The sequence below is a fragment of the Heteronotia binoei genome, chromosome 3, assembly GCF_032191835.1.
Source record: "Heteronotia binoei isolate CCM8104 ecotype False Entrance Well chromosome 3, APGP_CSIRO_Hbin_v1, whole genome shotgun sequence".
NCBI classification, from domain to species: Eukaryota; Metazoa; Chordata; class Lepidosauria; order Squamata; family Gekkonidae; genus Heteronotia; species Heteronotia binoei.
The window spans coordinates 122248486-122267871 of NC_083225.1; positions in this window are offsets into that span (position 1 = coordinate 122248486).

Genomic DNA, 19386 nt, shown 5'->3' on the forward strand with positions numbered 1-19386 from the left:
TGTGGCATTTTTCATTCAGGAGGATTGCTCCTTCAGGGCACTCCCGCTGCCAAAGATCATGGGTATGGAGTGTGCTGGCTTGATGTGGGATGTGGGAGAGGTTAGTAATCTGGCTGGTGTACCGTCCGCCTAATGCGCCGGCCAGTGCTTTACCGTCCCTGATGGAGGCTGCAGTAGGCTGGGCATTGGAGTACCCTTGGCTTATAGTCCTGGGTGACTTCAATGTCCATGCCGAGGACGTGGCTTCCACTCGGGCGAAGGACCTAGTGTCTTCCATGGCAGCACTGGGACTCTCCCAATATATAACAGCGCCTATGCATCGGGCTGGACACACATTAGATCTGATCTTCGTGGCAGGAGTTGTATTGGATCAGATTTCTGCCGAGGCAATGCCATGGTCTGACCATTATGCCCTGAGGGCCCATGTAGATACACCGCCCTTACCCCATTTAGGCGGCGAGCAAGTTTTAGCTTGCCCGCGAATGCAGATGGAACCCTTGCGGCTTCAAATGGCTTTGTGGGATCCCTGGCCCTCTAGTGACTCATTAGATGAGCTAGTTGAGATCTGGAATAGCCAGCTTTTCACAGTCATTGACGAGATCACTCTCCGACATCCTCTCCATCCCTGTTCATGATCCGCTTCATGGTATACCCCGGAGCTGCGAACAGTGAAACGGCGATTGAGACAACTAGAGAGACAATGGCGATGTACTCGCGACAAAGCTTCAAGAACATCTTATAGGTCATTTATGCGGACCTATGAGATGGCAGTCCCGGCCACAAAGAAGGTTTACTTTGCGTCCCGGATTGCGTCTGCGACCTCGGGCCCAGCACAATTGTTTAGTATAATTCGATCATTAACAGTTTTACTGCAAGGTAAACCAAACGTTAGAGAATTGGAAATTGGCTGCGAGGCTTTTGTGAGTTTTTTCACAGATAAGGTCTCGTCACTCCGACGCGACCTCCCGGCCATAATTGAAACAGTGAAAGGACTTGAGGCACCGAGTGCATCTTCTGGTCCAATTCTGGACTCCTTCAATTCATAGTGATACAGCACCAAAAAATGCAATGAAATATTTTAATGTTTAAGTGTTTTAAATAATTTTAAATTGTAGTTTTATTGGTTAAATTGTAAAAATGTATGTTGTTAGTCATCCTGAGTCTGCTTGCGCAGAGGGCAGGATAGAAATTTAAAGTAATAAATAAATAATAAATAAATACGTACCAACTTGCCACTTTGTTGTAGGTTCTGTAGGGTGGTGGAGGCATGGGTCTTCTGTAGAGGGTCTTTGAATTGCACTAACAATGCATGCAGGAAGTCACATACCAAATTCAGCTCAGGGGCTCAAGATTCTATTTTCTGACCCTCAGTAGCAAGCTTATGTTTTTATTTTAGTCTGTGCCAAGTATTAAAGGTGAGAGAAGGCCATGCCAATTTTAGTTAGGCAGCACTACTGACATACCATTAACATGAAGACTGTGGATCCCAAATGACTACTCTTCCATTATATCAGCTAAAATTATTGTATGGCATTGTGTGTGAAATAGCCAGGAGATCTTAAAGGATTGTTCAGCTGCCTGAAGCTGTAGCTCTTTTTTGGAAAAGTAGCAAGCTATGCTACTGTCATATCAGCTACTGTCTTAGAAGATGCTGATGTTTCTCCCATTAAAAAATGTGTCTGTGGTAATTGTGAGTGATGACATCCTAACATCAGAGATTGTCTTAGCTACTGTTATGCAGGGCAACTGCCTTGGGCTGGGGGCCTTGCCACCCATGGCCCTGCACCAATGGAGGGGAAGAAAATAGCAACTACATGTGCCCACCCCCTCTGTGAGTTCTGGCCACTGACTTGGCAGTGACCATATGCCCCTCTCCCCTCTGGGGCTCAGCTAGCCAGCTCAGCAGTGACTGCACATGGTTGCTCACTTTGCACAGGGTAAAAGATACTCCTTCCTTGTGCTGCAGGGATGGTCACCTTTCTCTTGGACTGGGAGGCAGGGTGGTGGTGGTAGCACTGATCCTGGGGCTTCATCTGGAACTTTTGTACTGGGTACCAGAAATGATAGCTTGTGATCTTGTGATGTTTTTCCTTGTGTAGAGGGTAATGTTTCCTTTAAGCTGCAGTCTTGTGAGTAAAATTTCTACTTTGTGAACTACTGGTATTAGAGCTACTTGCATTAAAGTTGTGAGCTACCGCATAACTTATTGTGCTCTGGGGCCATTCTTCCTGAGCTAAGACAAAAATTTATGAGCTGGAGGCTAAAAATCTGTGAACTAGCTCAAACTAACTCAGCTTAGAGGGACTGCTGGTAGAGGAGTACCTTTCACAAAACATTGCTGCCAGCCTTTTTGAACTTGTGGTTCAAGTTGTGGAGAAAGTTCATAGAATAATAGTAGAACACATTTTACATACAAAGCATCCCATATTCAGACCCTGATTTCTCCAGTTACAGTGGTTCCAGTAGCAGATATTAGGAAAAACCTTTTCTTCTGTTTAAGAGACTATTGACAGTCAAATTAGATAATACTGAGTTAGGTGTTCTAATTAGTTCTTTAGCCAAAGAGCAAAACAATGGTTTCATATAAATTTGTCTGTTGAACTTTGGCAGGAAGGTTGCTCTCACTGACTAGACTTCTCAAAATAGCCCTACAAATCAAAGCTGTAAGTGATCATATGGGACTATTTTTGTGTTTGTTCAGCCTTTCATCTATCTATATAAAAACAGGTGTCCTGGCTGACTCATCAATGCCCAGTCCAAACCCTTGGACCCAGAAACCCAAAATTTGGGAAGTGCATTCCTTCCATGACATTAGTGCCCACTAAGAAGGGATTTTTAGAAATTCAATCCCTAAGGGTGTGAAAATGGGTAAAATGTATTTTTGCTAAGGGGTAAAGCTGCTGCCTTCTTGCACAAACCCCTCTCTGATTGGTCAGCTGCGGAGCATCATGTTCTGAGGTAAAAATTAGTTAAAGGAGACTGCAGACAGCTGAATTTTTCAACGGGAACTTCTGTCTTCTATGTAATAAAATCAGTGATATAAGACTCCTGAATAGGCATTTCTCATAAAAGTCAGTATGGCAATTGAATTTATAATTGAGTGGGGGCATCTTACTAAGGATGAACATCAGGAAACTCTCATTAAGGATGAACATGAGGGTACATCTAAGAGGCGATGTGTCTGCTGGGGAATTCTCTGAACTCCTATTAAAGATAGGGGACAGAAAGTATCCCCATGCCAAGGAAAAGGTGAGTATTCCTGCAGGCCTGGCTTCAGTAGTTAGAACACTACTAGACCTAACAGCCAGTATCTACACTGATATCGCCACTATCACGGAGAAGTCCATGGACTGCCTGTGAGAATATGCCATTCTGATCCCCAAGAATGACAAGGCTGCCATCATTAATGACACTCTACTTAACTTCTTTGAAGGGGCAGAAATGGAGTACAGTGATGCAAATGGATGACACAGGCCGCGGTCACACTCACCATTAAATCCATCCCTAACCTGTCGTTATTATACCCCACAGCTTTTTTACAAGAATTTCCTGATCAGACATCCCTCCATCCTTCAGTTCTAAGCAGCATTGGTCCTGTCATTGGTTGATCAGAGGTCTCAACCGGACCTCATTTTTTGAGATGGCATTCCACACTCGCGCAAGCGCAGTACCGTGGGATATCGTGCTTGGCTTTTTTAAAAAAAAAAGGTGCCAGAAAAGGTGGGCGATCTGCCCCCCCCCCCATTTAAACACCTGGAAAGGAAGGGGAAGCCCAGGAGTTCTCTTTGCTGTCTCTCCGCCTGGTGGGGAGACAGCAAAGGTGGGTCATCTTTCTCCCCCCCCCCCCATTTAAACACCCTGATGTGGTGTTTAAATGAGGGGGAGCACGGCAACTCTCTTTGCTGTCTCTCCGCCTGGCGAGTAGACAGCAAAGGTGGGGGATCTTCCTCCCCCCCATTTAAACACCCTGCCGTGGTGTTTAAATGTGGGAGGAGCACGGCAACTCTATTTTTTCCTGTCTCTCCGCCTGGCAAGGAGCCGGCAAAGGTGGGTCATCTTCCTCCCCTGGCAGGGAGACAGCAAAGGTGGGCGATCTGCCTCTCGCCCCATTTAGGTGCAAGCACCAGTCGTTTTCGACTCTGGGGTGATGCTCTTTTCACAAAGTTTTCACAGCTGACCTTTTACGGGGTGGTTTGCCATTGCCTTCCCCGGTGATTACACTTTTCCCCCCAGCAAGCTGGGTACATATTTTACCAACCTCAGAAGGTTGGAAGGCTGAGTCAACAATTGCTGGCGCAATATCATTTGGAGTGGGCTCTTGTAGGGAAGCGGATGTGTGCTTGCGACGAGTCAGCTACAATGGAGCGTTCAAACATAGAAAGTACATGCGGGAGTCGTCGGAAGATTCGTATTCTGGATTTAATGTACTATCAAAAAAGTCCGCGTCTCAGTCGTGGCAGGTCGGGACACGAACGAGCCAATGACCATTGCCAGATGCTGATGTTTGGACAACCACATAAAATCTGACATGCATCTGGCCTTCATCCATGCCCATCTCATCAGTTTATGTGCGTCTGACCTCGGCCATGGTCTACTATCCCATGGAGTTCCTCAACACCCTGAACCATCTTGGCTTCCCAGCCCACAAGCTTCTCCTCAAAGTGGGGGCTCCAGTGATGCTGCTGCAGAACCTTAACCTACGCAAACTTTGCAATGGCACCAGATTAGGGTTGCCAATCCCCAGTCCGCGTCTCAGTCTCGGGGATCTCCCAGGTTGGAGAGGGGATCTCCCAGGTTGGAAGCCCTCCCCTCACTACAGGGTCATCAGAAAGCAAGGGGGGGAATGTCTGCTGGGCACTTCATCATTCAATATGGATGATTCCCATAGGGTATAATGGAGAATTGATCTGCGGGTATCTGGGGCTCTGGAGGAGCTGTTTTTTGAGGTAAAGGCACTGAATTTGTAGCATAGCATTCAATGCTTCTCTTCAAAAGACCCTCCAAGTTTCAAAAAGATTGGACAAGGGGGTCCCATTCTACGAGCCCCAAAAGAAGGTGCCCCTGACCATTATTTCCAATAGAGGGAAAACATTTGAAAAGTGTGATGTCCCTTTAAATGTGATGGCCAGAACTCCCTTTGGAGTTCAATTATGCTTGTCACATATGAACATATGAAGCTGCCTTACACTGAATCAAACCCTTGGTCCATCAAAGTCAGTATTGTCTACTCAGACTGGCAGCGGCTCTCCAGGGTCTCAAGCTGAGGTTTTTCACACCTATTTGCCTGGTCCCTTTTTTAGTGGAGATGCCAGGGATTGAACCTGGGACCTTCTGCTTACCAAGCAGATGCTCTACCACAGAGCCACTGTCTCTCCCCTTTTTCTAAGTGTCCATTTACCTTCCAATGTTTTTCAACATATTTTTGAAATTTCTTCCATTCTTTTCTGAGCTTCTCTAAATCATAGTCTTTTAAGATTCTTGTAAGTTTGTCCATTTTACTCCAAGACATAACTTTCAAAATCCAATCCCATTTCTCTGGTATTTTATCTTGCTTCCATAACTGCGCATATAATGTCCTTGCAGCTAAAAGCAGATACCACAACAACGTTCTATCTTGTTTTGGAAAACTTTCCATTTGTCACAACCTTGCTCCTGGCTCCACCCACCAGGTCCCCAGATATTTCTTGAATTGACAACCCTACACCAGACTGTTAGCAAGGGCATTCTACAGGAATGTCATCGAGACCACTGCTTACTGGCAGTGCTGGGGGAGAGTCAGTGTTCATGCCATGCAGACCACTCATCCCATCAGATAACCACTTCAAATTCAGGAGCTGCAGTTCCCCCTTAAGGTCTGCTTTGCTATGACCATCAACAGGTCCCAAGGGCAGACACTGAAGGTGTCAGGAATTGAATTAACAGAAGACTGTTTATCACATGGGCAGTTCTATGTGGCCTGCTCCAGAGTGAGCTCACCCAGCAGCCTAGTGATCCTAGCACCTGAGGGCAGAACTACCAATGTGGTCTACAAAGAGGTTCTTAAGTAGAGGAAAAAAGGTTGTAAATATTTTTCACTCCATTTTTTTACACTACAAATTTCTCTTTTCTATTACTTCAACAAATGTTATATTTTGAATTTCATTTCATCAATTTTCTCTATCAACATGTTTCATATTATTGAAAGACCTTTGTGAAGGTCAGGTACTATGCTATACAAGTACAAAACCAATTCCAAATACACACACACTTCCTAAATCAGACACAAAAATATATATACATAGAAGTATTATAACTGAATAAAGGTATTTAAATACTGTAGTGGAGCACAGGTTTCCAGCTAGTATTATAGTAAGTGGTATTGTTTGCCTCAGTTTAACAATAGCCTGATGAAGGGCAGCTGGGTTGTAGCAATTTAAATTATTTGCTTAGACACCAATCTTTCCATATTTGTGTCTCTCCTCCCACCCAAAGCTTAATGTTTCTCACATATTCAGATTTGATTTAAAAAATTCAAAAATATAGAGGTGAAAATCCATTGTGCATTCTTAAAATATCTTGGTACTATTTTAATAAATGAGAACTAAAGAAATGACAAATTATTCAGAAGAAGTCACATACATAGTCTGGCAGTAGAGGTTGAGCTAGCAACGGCATGAGCTGTAGTAGGCTGATAATGCATAGTATAGCCTTCCTACATTAATAGTTTCTATAAAAATATGCAAGCTTTTCTGACTGCAAAGCCCAGTCTTGTTCATATATGGATTTCTGAGGAGAGAGTTTATTGCAATTTGAAGGGATTTTTATGAAGGAAAAATATATATTCAAAAGTAGTAATTTTTTTAAAAGGAAACAAAATATTTGTAGCATTTTGCTTAATTATGTGGCAGGTAAAATTGAAGTGGCACTTTAATGCCTGAAGCTGCTTGAGTGTCAACCACTTGGCCTGACATGTATGCAACGGTAATCCTAACAGGACACTCAGGTTCTCAGATAGCAGTCTACTACACAGGTTGTACTCAGAATCAGTTTGATACAAACAAATGGCCAAAGAGACACCCCGGATCTTCCCTTATTTTCTTCAGCCATTGACATACCCCATCAAACTGCTCAATTCCCAGCAAACAAAGACCCAAAGTCACATTGTACATTGACTCCACAGGCTACTGTGTTCTACTGCCTAGCATAGCCATCCTGTGGCTGGCTAATGTAGTAACAAATGCTGCAGGGCAAAAGAAGCATAGTATATACTCTCGTAACAGCTCTCTGGGTTGATTGCAGCACACAAATTACCCAGCATCACTGTTCACTGAATCTTCATGCTCCATTCATAAAGAGAGGCAAAAATATCCTCCGCCCAATCTGGGCTAAAAGTGGATTTCTGACAGTTCTGTGTACTTTCCAGTCTCATTTTCCATACTGCATTCTCCAACTAAAAAGATATTATTCTGCCCTTCCCCATCTTCAAAAAAGTTGCTACATCCAGATGATTGATTCTGTGAATCACAAGCCCCCTCATGATGATATGACTTGTCTATTCTGTTTAAAACAACTGAAGTAAACAATGATCTAGTGTTTTTTAATGGTTTTTTTTTTTGTTATGGAGAAGATTTCTAGTCAAACCTGTCTGTGATGTAGATCAAAAGCGTTCACATAAAATGAAATTGTCTTAGACAGTCCTTCAGAGTGAGCTGCCAGAGCCTGTCCAAGTCTCTGATGAAGGCCTAAAGAAACCAATTTTCTGGGTGTCTTTCAGAAGGTAACTTCTCCTGTGCTGTCTTTTTAGAAGTCAGAGGGTGAAATCAATTTCATTTGTAGAATGATTTAAAGTAGGTCACTCACTGTTGCAGGTACAACATGCTGTGGATTGTATTTAAGACACTGGAGTCAACACTGACTTTAAAATTTTGTTCTTATTAAAAACATACCAGATAGGAAAGCCTTAAATTAAACCATGCCATTCTTTCCATGTAATGTGTCCTTTAGAACCCATAAATTTTAAAAGCGGAAGTGTCACTACTTTGCCATTAGCTCTATGAGATTGTTGATTGCATCAATATGCTCTGCAATGACTTGAAACATATTAGAAGGGCAGATGTTAAAAAAAAAGTTAAAAAAACCTATTTTAAATATTTCTGCCGGTCTCATATCTGTCTTTATCTTTTGTAGAGCTATTATAATTTATAATACTGCAGTAGTAGGCTACAAGCAAGCTTTTACTCAATTTACACACATATATATAAAATATAGACCTAGAAAACAGATAGTAGGAAAAGCATAAACATATGTTAGTGTCCTGTCACAAATCTAAACTGTTATGTTTCTATCAATGCTGAAGTGTCCTATCACAAATCAACTGATGTTTCTATCCATTCTATCCATGCGCACACACACAAAGCCATTCCTATTCAAGTCACAGACATTTCTAGTGGTAAATAACTGTCACCTTAATTCTAGTGCCTTTAAACAGGTGCTTTATGGAACAAAGGCCATACAGCTTACTGTAGAGAATCCGAGCAGTCAAGCCTTTAAGCTTAACTTTGGATTTTGCACCAGCAGTACACACCATACTTTTTCTCTTGTGTATTTATTCTACAGACCAGAATAAATATACCAGGCTCTGTGCTTCCTTCGCTTGCTTTTCAGTTTTAACTAGGCAGTATGAGAAAGCAGCTCAGATGGGCTCTCTGTGCATGCTGGGAGCGAATGGCTCCTGGCAGGTGCAGTTCAGTGCTGCCTCTTCCTGTTGCCTGATTAAAGCTAGGTGACAAGAGAGGACAGTCCAACCAGGGTTGCTGTGAGAAAAAAAAAACAGTGGGGGGCAGAAAGCAGAGGTTTAAGCAGCCCTCCACTGCTGAAGCCATTTAAACAACTGCTGTCTGCTTCCCATGAAAAGCCATGGGAAGCTGAAAGCAGGGGTTTAAATGATCCAGAGCAGTTAAACCATTGCTTTCTGTTCCCTGCTGCTTTTTGCAGGTAGCAGAAAGCAATAGTTTAAATGACTTTGAGTCATTTAAACCAAACAGCTGAGCAATGGAGAGCTCCTCACCACTCAGCAGTTTTTCTCAGAAGTCAAGCAAGGCAGCATCATTCAGTCCAAAGTCATATACAAAGCAAGCAGGTCTGAGATCTAAGTCCAGAGCCAGCCTGAAGGTCGCTGGAGAGAAGCAGAGCTGTGGTTGCAAAGTTCAACTCAGTGGTGACTTGCTGCTTCCCTATCAAGTAGTCTCCCTTGACTGGCTTTTATAGGCAACTTCTGGAAGGGCTTTCTTGCAGCCAACTGCTTGGGAGTAACCAAGGTAGTGGTTACAGGTAGTGTCAGGCCAGGAGACGTGCTCTTTGTCTTGTCTCCTGGAACTCCATTATAAGCCTTTGACTCCAGCACTTAAAGGGTGTGGATGAAACTGGAGGGCTAATAATGACCACTTGATTTCATCTGTGGAAATGAGTCTGGAAGCTGCTGGTGGCTCTGCATCAGCTGTCAGCTGTGAACTCTGACAAGCCTGTAGTCCATCATCTTGCTTGTAGGCTTCTGCTGATTCAGAGCAGGATTTCTCTTCTCCTGAGGAATCTTCCTCTCATTATTGACCCACAACAGGGTTTAAGTGGCTCAGAGCCCTTTAAACCCCTGCTTTCTGCTCTTCACAAACCTCCATGAACTGTATCAAAATTAATGGAAGTTCATAGCAGCTTCTCACTTCGTGAATATCGCTTCATGAACCACAAACCAGCCAAAATTCATGGCAAACTTTAATTTGTGAGCCAGTTTGTGCCCATCCTAATTCCCTCCTTGATTTGGGATTCAGAGGCTTAGTGCCTCTGAATGTGGACATTCCTCTTAGTCTCCATAGCCAGTAGCTATTGATAGACTTATCATCCATGAATCTATCTAATCTCTTTTTTCTTCTTGTTTATTGCTGTGGCCATTACTACATCATTATCGTCTCTGCATATTAATAATTGGTTTGTATTGTCTTAACTTGAAAGGAAAGTTTTTAAAATAGCAGATCTTCAGCTAGTCATTAAGTCTAAATAAAATCAGATCCAAGCAGAGAATATGTAGGATGGGACATATGGTTATTACCTAAGGAGACAGTCTCCTAATTAATTGGGGTAAATTAGCTTAAACAAGACAAAGTGAGAGGGGGTAACTGGGATCTGCACCAGTGTATACCAGGATTTCCCTAATAATGTCTGATTTCACACTATCTGTCCTGGGGCTGCAACTAGCTTTGGCCTTTTTGTGCGGCAAACAGAAACCTCTAAAAACCAGTTTCTGTTTGCTGCATGAAAAAGCCAAAGCTAGTTGCAGCCCCGGGGCAGGTAGTGTGAAATCAGACAGAAGCCCCACTGAGAAGAGGAACATGAGAGTGGTGTAAGGCGAGTGGGAATTTGGTCAATGAAACTTTCAAATAAGCCAAGCCAATGTTCAACCAGAAATGCTTTTTATTAAAAGAGAAATAAAAGGGCAACATATCTATACAAATAAACAAACACATATAAAGGTAACTAAGAGGAAAGGTAGGGTGGAAATGGGGAAGCTTTTTAGAGAAGAGTAATATTTACCAAATCTTGTACAGGTCCAGGAAGCAGCAGCAATATGGCCAGCTATTCACAAAGAAAAGAGAACTCATGGAGTGGATGTGTGGCCAAGAAAACACACACATTGATGTGGTGCAGCATGCTGACAATTATAGGAAAAATGTTCGCTGTGACAGTCTGACATGTTTGCCCCAAAACAATGACATGATGGATTGTCTGGGGATGAACAATGTGAAACCTTGACCAGATTGTTTGACATAAGCTATGGATATTGATGTTTCTTGATGACCTTTTGAATACTGGATGGGAAAATTACCTAGATTGTATGAATAGGGCTAACTAGGGTAAATGGATAAGAAGGTATGATGGACCTCTGTCAATCCTCCACTGCAAGGCATATTTTCCCGCCAAAAGCTTTGTTCCCGGCTGTGACTGAGCAGACTCAGGTAGCATCTTAATATTTGTGTTGTTGATAGTCTGTCTCCCTTTTTCGCAGAATATAATTTGGCTTTTAGCCCAGCCCAGGAACTTGATGGAGAAAGCAGGAGCCCTATTGTTTTAACCCTTTAATGGCACTTGGAACAGTATAACATTCAAACAGAAATCTTTAGGTTTATTTAATAGGCAGGGGATGAATAGGTATAGTTAAGGGCTGGAAAAGCTGAGGGACACTTCTTTTAACAGGAAAATAGTGATCTTGAAGCTTGTTTGCATATATTCTAGGCTCTTAACAGTGAGAGATGTTTTACTTAGTATTTCAGTTACAGCAACAATGTTTCTTCAGAGAGATTCCGATGACAGTGCGGTTTCCTTGAAGTGGGTCTCTTTCTTTGAGCACTTAACTTGCTCTTTTCATGAAACTACAGTTTATTCCTAACTTCTGTTGTCAGAAACCATTTTCTCTTCACATCAGATCCAAGGTCCTTCTCCCCAGATAAACTCACAAAAGATATAACCCTGTTCATTTTGGCTTGAGAGTTTCAGCACACAACCCAATCATTCTTGCTAAGACGCCATCCCAGTTCTGGTGTCTGTGTAACATACTTCAGGGGAGGTGGGGGGTGGGCTCCCTCCGGGTGTCCTGCCCCCCAAGGGAAAGTGCACGCGCAATACATCGCCTCTCCTTTCCCGGTGTAGTGAACGCTGCGTGGTCACTGTCTGGCTATGCCTGGCAGATGGTCACTGCAATGGCCTCTCCTACATTACTGCATCCGTGGCAACACCTTCTCGCTGGTCCCCCCCCGTTTTCAGAGTTTGGCACGTCATGGTGCGACCGTATGTCCGGTGGTATAACCGGATGGGCAGGCTGGGCTCACCAACCTCGCCAGCCAAGAGAAGGAAAACTCTAACATCAAGCCCGGGCAGACAGAGCTTGTTAATGTAACATCTACCACCTGGAGGACTCGCTGCTGGCGTCCCGGCTTACTAGACCATGGCAGATGACCCCATGGTGAAAGGGTGGAGCCAGTACTGCGCACACTGCGCTTCACCTAAAAATTCCTCTGCGCAGGCCTGAGGGTATCCACATCCACAACCCACAACATACCAAGTCCTGCAGCAATGGGCAAGGGGAGAAACGGCAGGTGGAAGATGCCACTGGAAGCCGCAGTCCCGATTCTGCATGTAGGCGGTTCAGGGTATTGGTCGCCTGATGCTGACCCGGAGACGAAAGCATTTTTCGGCAGCACCCTGAATGACCAAGCAGCCTTATTTAGGGACAGCACTGCTTGCTCCGTATGGAGAGGGGCCTAGAAAAGGTGGCATAAATAAAGCTCGTCTCCTCCCCCCCCAGTTGGCTAGCCACGGTCAACGGGCATCCTTACTTGCGGTCGAAAAATAACAACAAAGAAAAGGCATGCACCTGCCTCACAAAGTGTGCAAAGACTAAAGCTTGCGTGTTGGAACATCAGAACCATGCTTGACACAGTAGACAGTGGTCGCCCTGAACAACGTTCTGCTCTAGTTGCCCACGAACTTCTCAGGTTGAATATCGACATAGCAGCTCTCAGTGAGGTCCGTTTCCCTGAGGAAGGTAGCCTTCAAGAACATGGTGCTGTCTATTCCCTCTACTGGTTGGGTAAGTCAAAGGCTGAGAGCCGCCTTTCTGGCGTTGGCTTCATGGTCAGGAATTCCATTGCCTCTAAACTTGAAAACCTGCCAACAGGTCACACAGATCGCATCCCACTTCAAAACAAGCAGCATGCAACACTCTTCAGTGTGTATGCCCCAACCCTTCAAGCAGACTCTGCAGAAAAGAACAAGTTCTATGCTGATCTACGCTACCTCGTATGGAAAACCCCTACAGAGGACAAGGTGATCATCCTTGGCGACTTCAATGCCAGAGTAGGTAAAGACTCGGAAGCCTGGAAAGGAGTACTTGGCAAACACGACATTGGCAACTCTAATGATAACAGGCGTCTCCTGCTAGAATTCTGCACGGAGCATCAGCTCACCATCACCAACACTATCTTCCAGCAGAAGAACAGTCTGAAGACAACCTGGATGCACCCACGGTCCAAGCACTGGCACCTTATTGACTACATTCTGGTGCGCCAGAGAGACCTTCAAGATGTCTTACACACCCGAGTAATGCCCAGTGCAGAATGTCATACGGATCATCATCTTGTACGCTGCAATCTCCGTCTTCACTTTAAATCTACACCCAGGAGAGGCGGTATCCCCCGGAGGAAGTTTCAGGTTGGCAGCCTTCAGTCAGCCGAAGTTAAAGCTGCCTTCCAGGCAAAACTCCAGACAAGAATTGAGGACCCCAGTTGCCTCACAGATCCTTCTCCAGAAGCACTCTGGGAACACCTAAAAACATCCTGTTGACCTCTGAAGAAGTCCTCGAGTTCTCCACAAGGAAGAACAAGGTCTGGTTTGACGAGAACAATCAAGAGATCCAAGAATTACTGGCGAAAAAGAGATCTGCCTACCAAGCACATCTTGCTCAGCCCTCCTGTCCCAGGAAAAAAGCAACCTTTTGCACTGTATGTAACAACCTCCAGCACATGCTTCGAGACATTCAGAACGAGTGGTGGACCAAGCTTGCAGAGAGAACCCAGCTGTGTGCAGACACAGGTGATTTAAAAGGGTTCTACAAAGCCGTGAAGGCAGTATATGGTCCATCATATCAGGCTCAGAGTCCCTTGAGTAGTGTAGATGGCCAAGTGCTCCTCACAGACAAGGCATCCATACTGAACCGGTGGTCGGAGTATTTTCAGGTTCTCTTCAGTGCCAATCGCGTAGTTCAAGATTCAGCAATCCACCTCACCCCACTTCAACCAGTGAAAACAGAGTTGGATGAAATCCCCACCCTAGAAGAGACTGTTAAAGCCCTCAAGCGAGGGAGGCGGCGACGCGGAAGATGGCGGACGCTTGAAGCAGTGGCTCCCGGCTCACAGTCCCTTCCTGCTTCTCCCGCTCCCGTTCCCAACCATTTCTTTCACCTGGCATGGGCAAACGAACTGCAGGGAACACCAAGGCAGCCAAGAAAACTCCTGCGAAAGCCACACCGACTCAGCAGGTATTAAACTTTCTTCCAACGAGCCCCGGGCCCTTACCTCTCTCTGAAATGGCGTCCAGCCCTTCCCCCGGCCCTGCTCAGGAAGAGGGCTCTCTATTAACGACCCAAACATTTCAAGAGGCGATTTCACGCTTGGAAGTCTCAATAGGGGTCACAATGGGGGAGAAGATCAGCAAAGCTATTACCCCCTTGCAATTAGAACTAAAAAAAATTAATGAAACACTTTCAGCAGTCACTCAAACTGCAGACTCAGCGCTGGAAATGGCTACGGTGGCCCATGAGGCTGTACAAGCCCTGCAAAGCTCAGACTTATGGCTCCATGAGAAGGTGCTTTACCTGGATAACAGATTAAGGGCTGCCAACCTGAAATTTAGATGCCTGCCAGAACAGGCGGAAGAGAATCAGGAGGTAAAAACCTTCTTAGCCTCGTGGCTTGCTTCAGCCCTCCACCTCCAAGATGGAGTCGCCCCTCTTATTGATTCTGCCTACCGTCTGGGGGCATTACAGCCCAAGTCAAAAGACTTTTCAGGAGACATACTTGCCACGGTTCCAGACTCCAGGACCAGAACCCTGATTTTACAGAGAGCCCGATCTGAAGAGGGTCTACTCTACAAGGGCAAAAAGATCTTGGTTCTAGCTGATCTTTCACCAGAAACCCTGCAGCATAGGAAAGAAATGAAGCCGATTCTAAATTCACTATTTGAACACAAAATACGCTTTCGCTGGGCTTCTCCTATCCAGATACTGGTTGTTCACCAGGGCCTTCGGCTAACAGCTTCTGACTTCACCTCTGGCTGTGATCTCCTTAAACAACTAAACATTGACTCTCCTTCATCTCCTGACTCAGGTGGGGCTACTTCATCTCGTTCAACTAACCCACCATTTTCTTTCAAGCCAAGAAGACGACGCTGACTTCTTCATGGACGTTCAGTTCACCTCCTGTTACTTCCATCTCCTGCTACTGAACAGTCATATTTGCACTGCCCATGCCATCTTGTTCTGGTTTAAGGGAGCGGGGTTTTTCTTTCCTCTTATTATGTCACATTGTTAAGGGAACAGCCGGGATGTTCCTTCCTTTTGCTCCCTTCATATTAGATTGTATATTTCTTATATACTGAGTAAAGTTGCATTGTTTCCTGGTAGGAAACAATGAACAGTTTGGTAAGATTTATGTTGTTAATATTGTTGATTTGTTTTTTCAAAGGGAAAAGGTACCTTTTACTGGTGTTTATTTATGGCCCTCTTCAGACGGTGCCTTTTGACCAGCACTGGTATGTCCTGGTATATTCTGGCCACGACCCTCGAACTCAGTGGATCCCTTTAGTGGTGTTTAGGTTTTTGGAAATTTTTACATTTATACTGAAAAGTGTTTTGTGTTTGTTCAATTTGGTTCAGACAAATATGGTTGTTGTTGTGAACCTAGACTTTGGCAGCCAGGTCACCAATCCTGGTACTCCCACCCCAATGTTCTCTCTTTGTTTATTCTGTGTTTTGAGAACAAGGGAAATCTGGTCATTGTCACCTGTTTATTCTATTTTTTTTTTCATCATTGTTATACTGAGCCCCAGTCCGGGTTCTGCAGGCGTTATATGGATTTTAACAATGTTTTTTTTTACTTTAATGTACCTAAATTATGTCTGACTTAAAGCTAATTTCTCTTAACTGTAGAGGTCTCAACAACATTATTAAAGCCAAGCGGCTTTCTTCTGCTTTGACCAAATTACAACCTGATCTTCTTTTTCTACAAGAAACTCACATTAGGTCGGCAAGCTCCACCATACTTCGATCTAAATGGTTCCATACACAGTATGTAGCTCCCGGTTCTTCTAAATCACGCGGAGTCGCCATCCTACTTTCAAAAAATACCCGATTCGTTTTGTCAGCTCAAGAAGTCGATCCCCAAGGACGTTATATCTTTATAAAAGGTACACTCAATGACTCTCCTTTCACTTTGGTTTCTCTATATGCTCCCAATTCCTCACAAATTACCTTTATAAAAGATACGCTTTCTAAACTTGCCCTTTTCCAAGAAGGGGCAGTCATTATAGGGGGGGACTTTAACCATATCATAGACCCCAAGTGGGACAGATCATTTAAGCCACACTCTCCCCCGACTTCTCTCCCAGCACCTATGCAATCTGTCCTTCATAATTTTAACCTATGTGACGTTTGGAGATTGCATAACCCGGGGGTTAAGGACTACACCTACTTTTCGGCACTACACAATACCTTTACAAGGATTGATTATTTTCTTATTTCTCCCTCTTTATTGAACCAAGTTTCTCACTCCAATATTGGCCTTAGGACACTTTCCTACCACGCTTGGTTGGAGTGCACACTGCATGTTGGTTCTCAGGACAGGCCTTTATTCAATTGGACATTAAATAAATCACTCCTTCTGAACCAAGAATTTTGTACACAATTAGAGCAAGAGATCAATCTCTATTTTAAAAACAATCTGGATTGTGGGGTTTCTAAAGAAATTGTGTGGGACGCAATGAAAGCTGTTCTGCGAGGCAAGTGTATTTCCCTGCATTCGGCCTACAAAAAAAGAAAATTAGAACTGAAACAACTCATTTTAGACAATATTAAACACTTGGAACAAAAACACAAGCAAACCTGCTCTAATAAAGTTTACCAAAAACTTGTTCTCGAAAGACAGAAACTAGACTTATTGGAAACATCCAATATTCGAAAAAATCTACTATTCGTGAAACAAAAATACTGGTATAACCACCCCCGTTCGTTGAAACTACTCTCATGGAAACTCAGGAAAGAGTTAGGTGAGAGACAGATTAAATGTCTTAGAGACAACTCTGGCAAAATACACTCATCAAACAAAAAAATCTTGGACACTTTCCATCAGTTTTTTCAACAGCTATACACCTCGTCCAATCCTCCTTCTCACCTAATAGACCACTTTTTTCAAAACCAGAAGATCCTTACCCAACTCTCCCACGAACACCAAGCCTTTCTAGATTCTCCGATTTCTTCTCTTGAAGTTGTTGACGCCATTAAGGCCTCTAAAATCACTAAAACCCCAGGTAGAGATGGACTACCTTCAGAATTTTACAAAAAATTCAATCTTTCCCTGGTACCTCACCTTACCACTGTTTGCAATTTCATTCTGGACTCCGGCTGTATGCCTCCCTCCTGGTCCCAGGCGAAAATAGTTATGATTCCCAAAAAAGACAAAGACCCATTAAATGTTAAATCTTACCGCCCCATTTCTTTACTAAATAACGATTATAAAATATTTACTTCCATTTTGACTGCTAGATTGAACACAATCATAGGGCTCTATATTCACACCAACCAATCAGGCTTTATTCCGAATCGCGATATCACAGACAATACTAGACAAACAATTAACCTAATTCAATATTGCACTTTTCAGCCATACGACTCTTGCATTCTTGCTTTAGATATAGAGAAGGCCTTTGATAGTGTAGAACCTCTCTTCCTTAAAAAAAGTCTTATATCATATGGGTTTCGGACCTAGGTTCAGAACGGTTATAGATTCTTTGTATTCCTGTCCATCGGCGTTTATACAAATTAATGGCCAACAGTCCCCTTCACTTATCCTAGAAAGAGGAACTCGTCAAGGGTGCCCCCTATCACCACTGTTATTCGCCATGGTCATAGAGCCCTTTGCAAATTTGATACGGCTTTCTTCAGAGTTTTCTGGTATCACTGTCCAAAATTCTACTTTCAAAATAAGTTTATTTGCCGATGATATAGTCTTATATATTACAAATCCACTACAGTCTATTAAAGCTGTTTCCTCTCTCCTGTCTGATTACAGTAAACTTTCAGGTCTTACAGTTAACCACTCAAAATCAATTCTCTACCCAATTAAAATCTCCGATACTTCTAAAAAAGACATAATTGCAAACTACCCCTTCCATTGGGTCTCTGATTATTGGTCCTATTTGGGGCTGAAAATTCCCTTAAACATAGCTGGCCTATTAAAAACTAACTACACGGCCACGGCTTCTGAGATTACTACCACGCTAAAGCAATGGGATAAGTTGCAATTATCCTGGATGGAAAGAATCCATATAATTAAATCTTTCATTTTCCCCAAGTTTTTATATCTCTTTCGGGCTCTTCCTATTGAGATCTCTCAGCCTATCTTAAAATCCTGGCAACAAATACTGACCTCCTTTATCTGGAAATATAAAAAGCCTAGAATCAAAGTTTCAACTTTATGTCGATCAAGACAAAAAGGTGGCCTAGCAGTTCCCGACATTGCAAAGTATTATAAAGCTACTATTTTATCCCAGATGACCAAAATACTGTACCAACATCCCCCACCGCCATGGACGCCCATAGAGGAAGCTCACTTTACCCCACTGAAATACTACGAACTACTATGGCTTAAGAAAAATGAACGCCCACCGTGGCAATTTATGAACCCATTCCTCAGGGCGCTCTTGTCAGTATGGGATTCGGAGCGTTATTTTCTAGCTCCAGGTCTCTCTACCATCTCATCCTTTGTAGGACAAAAATATTTCCTCCCTGCTCAACTACCCTTCTCTTTCAAGGTCTGGAGAGACTCCTCAAAAGTTTTTTTCTTTAATCTTCTTTCATCTTCTAAACAACTTCTACCTAAAAATGACCTAGACCAAGTTTTGACCAAGCCAGCACCTTGGTTTGAATACTTTCAAATCAGGCACTTACTTCAGGACCCTAATGTGATTTCTTCATTTTCTCGCCCTTCATCTGACTACGAATATCTGGTTCTTCATTTTCACGAAGAGAGAACGCCTAAAAGTCTCATTTCACGGCTGTATCGAATCCTATTGTCCAAACTTGAAGCAACCTTACCCTCTTACACCACTCAATGGCATAAAGACTGTGGCATCACCCTTTCCCCCGACCAATGGGATTCTATATGGGCTAGTGATGCCCTACAATCTACTATTATAAATATATCTCAACAAAACTTTAAATTGATTGCACGTTGGTACCTTACTCCTAACCAGTTCTCCCATATGACCCAGTTAGGCTCTTCAGACTGCTGGAGAAACTGTGGGCTCAAAGCCTCTTATTTTCACTGTTGGTGGGACTGCCCTAAAATCAGATCATTCTGGACCTCAATTTGTGCCCATCTCTCCTCCCTAGTTGGGGTCCTGATCCCAGATGACCCATCAAGGATACTTCTTAATCATTGGTCTGATACCCGTCTCTCACCTTCTAAAAAATCCTTGATAGTTAAACTCCTGACAGCGGCTAAAACCACGATCGCGCAGTCCTGGAAAAACACATCGAATTTGACACTTGACAACTGGCTACTTAAGGTCTGGGAACACATTGTAATG